Source organism: Mustela nigripes, chromosome 5 (genome assembly GCF_022355385.1).
Source record: "Mustela nigripes isolate SB6536 chromosome 5, MUSNIG.SB6536, whole genome shotgun sequence".
In the NCBI taxonomy this organism is placed as follows: domain Eukaryota; kingdom Metazoa; phylum Chordata; class Mammalia; order Carnivora; family Mustelidae; genus Mustela; species Mustela nigripes.
The window spans coordinates 33,041,739-33,046,241 of NC_081561.1; positions in this window are offsets into that span (position 1 = coordinate 33,041,739).

Below are 4,503 nucleotides of genomic sequence, written 5' to 3' on the forward strand. Positions count from 1 at the left end.
TCAAATAAATAAATAAAATCTTTAAAAAAAAAAATCTTAAAAAAAAATAAAAAGCCTTTAGCTTTTTAAAAAATTCTCCTCTTGGGGTGCCTGACATGCAACTCTTGATGTCAGGCTCGTGAGTTCAAGCCCCACGTTGGGTGTGGAGTCTACTTAAAAAAAAAAAAAATTATCTTTTTAAACCCATCCATCAAGCTCTTAATTTGTTTTTTGGTTTGTCTGGGTTTGGTTTTGTTTTGTTTTTTGTTTTGTTTTATTTTTCATATTTTTTATTATTTTTTTAAAGATTTTGTTTATTTATTTGACAGAGAGAGATCACAAGTAGGCAGAGAGGCAGGCGGGGGCGGGAGAAGCAGGCTCCCCACCGAGCTGAGAGCCCGACGTGGGACTCAATCCCAGTACCCTGAGATCATGATCTGAGCCAAAGGCAGAGGCTTAATCCACTGAGCCACCGAGGCACCCCTTGTTTTGTTTTTTAGTTCCAAAATTTCTAATTGGGTCTTTTTCAGATCTGCTGTGTCACTTCTTATATTTCTTATATCTCTTGTCTTGCTATAATTTTAAAGCTCAGCTTTTCTCTCTTTAAACAGAGAAAGTGTAGTTGTTTTATGGTTTCTGTCTATTAATTTCAATCTAGTGTCCCTATGGGCCTGCTTCCATTGTCAGTTTTAAACTACTGGTTCTTCCTCATGTTGTTTTATCTCCTCATGTACCTGGTTATATTTTGGACATTGTATTTGAAAAATCATTTGAGGCATCAATAATAATATCTTCCTCTCAAAAGGATTTCCATTGATTTCTGCAGGCATCTGAGGACACTAGCAAGCTAGGATCACCTTAACTCAGTTTCGGGGCTTCTGATTTTCTGAGCATCCCAGATGACTTGAAGCTGGAGGACAGTTTGTGGGACAGTTTGTTTATTTATGTTTCCTCCTTACCCCATGTTGCAGTTCTTTGAGGTTTTAGTCAAAGATTGGGAGTTGTTTTAGTCATATATTGTTTCACAGCAAACTAACCCAAAATTCAGCAGTTTAATTGTCAGTGGACTTTTTCTTAAAGGGCCAGATGGTAAATATTTTAGATTTGCAGGCCATATGGTCTCTGTTACAACTACTCAGCTCTGTCATTATAGTTCAAATTAACCATAGACCATACATGAATGAATGGAATGGCTGTGTTCTAATAAAACTTTATTTACAAAGCCAGGCAGTCATTCCCAAGCTTATAAAAAAAAATGAGTGAAAAACCCACAACTAACATCATGCTTAATAGTGAAAGACTAGATACCTTCTCCAAGAAAAAGACAAGGAACAAGACAAGGATATCCCCTCTTGCTACTTCTATTTAGTATTGTATTGGAGGTTTTTGCCAGATGATTAGGCAAGAAATAGAAATTAAAAGGCATCCAGATTGGAAAGGAAGAAATAAATCTACCTCTCTTCACAGATGACATGACCTTGTATACAGAAAATACTAAAGAGGAGTGCCTCGCTGGTTCAGACTGTTAAGTGTCCAACTTTTGATTTCAGCTCAGGTCATGGTCTCAAGATCCTGAGATAGAGCCTTGTCTTGGGCTCCGTGCTCAGCAGGGAGTCTGCTTCTCTCCCTTTCCCTCTGCTCCTCCCCTAGCTCACTCTCCTGTGCTTGCACTCTCTCTCTAAAATAAATAAATAAATAAATAAACAAATAAATAATCTTTTTAAAATAAAAACTTAAAAAAAAGAAAATACTGGGGCGTCTGGGTGGCTCAGTCGTTAAGTGTCTGTCTTCGCCTCAAGTCGAAGCCCCGCATCCAGCTCCCTGCTCCACCGGAAGCCTGCTTCTCCCTCTCCTATTCCCCCTGCTGTGTTCCTTCTCTCAGTGTGTCTCTCTGTCAAATAAAGAAATAAAAAAAAAAAGAAAGAAAGAAAGAAGAAAATACTAAGGAATCCACATAAAAACTGTTAGAACCATTAAGTGAATTCAGGGGCACCTGACTGGCTCAATCAGTAGAACATGTGACTCTTGATCTTGGGGTTCTGAGTTTAAGCTCCACATTGGGTGTAGAGCTTACTTAAAAAAATAGTAATAAACGAATTCAGCAAGTTTGTAGGAAACAAGGCAAGTCATAAAAATCAATTATATTTCTATACACTTCCAGTGAACAATGCAAAAATGAAATTAAGGAAAAATTTCATTTATAATAGCTCAAAAAGAATAAAACACTGGGGCGCCTGGTTGGCTCAATCCTGGTAGAGCCTGTGACTCTTGATCTTGGGGTCATTAGTTCAAGCCCCACGTTGTGTGTAGAGCTTACTTTAAAAAATAATAATAGGGGCACCTAACTGACTCAGTTGGTATAACATGAGACCCTTGATCTCGGGGTTGTGGGTTTGAGCCCCATGTTGGGGATAGAGATTACTTAAAAATAAAATATTGGAGAGCCAGTGTGTCTCAGTTGTTTGGTCATCTGCCTTTGGCTCAGATCATGATCTCAGGGTTCTGGGATTGAGTCCCGCATTGGGCTCCCTGCTTAGCAGGAAGTCTGCTTCTCCCTCTCCCCCTTACACTCCCCCTGCTAGAGCTCTCTCTCTCTCTCAAATAGATAAATTAAAAAAAAAAAAAACTTTAAAGTAAATAAATAAATCTTAAATAATAATAATTTAAAAATACTTAGGAATAAATTTAACAAAGTGACAAAATTATACTCTGAAAACTGCAAAACATTGTTGAAAGAAATTAAAGAAGACGTATGTAATCAGAGAAATGTTCTATATCCACACATTGAAAGACTTAACATTGTTAAGATGGGAATACTTCCCAAATTATCTACAAATTCAACACAATCCCATTAGAGTCCCAACTGACTTCATTATAGAAATCAACAAGTTGATTCTAAAATTCATATAGAATTACAAGGGACCCAGAATAGCAAAACAGTATTTAAAAAGAAAAATGGGGCACCTGGGTGGTTGAGTCAGTTAAGCATCTGACTCTTGATTTCAGTTCCAGTTGTGATCTCAGGGTTCTGGGATGGAGCCCTGAGTCAGGCTTCCCCCCACTCAACCCCGCTCAGCAGGGAGTCTGCTTCTCTTGCCCTTTCCCCATGCCTCTCCACCTGCATCCTTTCTCTCTCTCAAATGAATAGGTAAATCTTTTTTAAACAAGAAAAAGAAAAACAGGGGGTGCTTGGCTGGTTCAGTCAGTAGAGCATGTAACTCTTGTTTTCAAGGTTTTGAGTTTGAGCCCCAGGTTGGGTATAAAGATTGTTTAAAAATAAAATCTTTAAAAATAAATATATAATAAACAAACAAATTAATTAAAAGAAGAACATGGGGCGCCTGGCTGTTTCGGTCAGTAGAACATGCAACTCTTAATCTTGGGGTTGTGAGTTCAAGCCCCACACTGGGTGTGGAACTTACTTAAAAAAAATAAATAAATAAATAAATAAATTAGAAGGACTCACATTTTCTCATTTCAAAATGTATTACAAAGCAACAGTAGCTAATACTGGGTACTGGTACGAGGATAGACATGTAGATCAATGAAATGGAATTGAGGGTCCAGAAATAAACCCACACATCCATGGTCAACTGATTTTCAATAAGACTACTAAGCATTGGTGAGTAGGTGGAGAAATTGGAAGCCTTGTGCATTGCCAGTGGGTTGTAAAATAGTACAGGTTCTATGGAAAATAGTTTGGTACTTCCTAAAATGTCAAACATCTAATTAGCATATGACCCAGCAATTCCACTCTTGGATATATACCCAAAAGAACTGAAAACAGGGACTCAAACAGGTACTTGTACACTAACCTATATATTAGCATCATTCATAATAGCCATTATGAATAGCCATTCATAACAGAAGGTCTAGCAACCAATGCTCAAAAGAGCCCAAATGTCTATCAGCTGATGAACAGATAAACAGAATGTGGTATATCCATACAATGGAATATTATTTTGCCATTAAAAAGAACAAAAGATAGAAGCAATGATATAGATGATCCTCAAAGATGTTACACTAAGTTAAAAAAGATAATCACAAAAGATTGTATATTATATTATTCCATTAATATGAGATGTCCAGAACAGAGAAGACAGAAGACTAGAAGTAGATCGGTGACTGTTAGGGACTGGGAGTATAGAGGAAGGGTATAGGGTTTCTTTTTGAGGTGATAAAAATATTCTAAGGTTGATTGTGTGAGAGTTGTATATATCTGTGAACATACTAAAGACCACTGAGTTGCATACTTAAAGTGGGTAAATTGGGGCTGCCTGTGTGGCTCAGTTAGTTAAACATATGCCTTCAGCTCAGGTCATGATCCCAGGATTCTGGTATTGAGGCCCGTGTCAGGCTCCCTGCTTAGTGAGAAGTTTGCTTCTTCTTCTCTCTCCCTCCTCCTGCTGGTGTTCTCTTTTGCTCTCTGTCTCTCAAGTAAATAAAACCTTTTTTAAAAATGGGTGAAATATATGGAATGTGAATTAATTGTTTTTCAATAAAGCAGTTAAAAAAAAAAAAAAA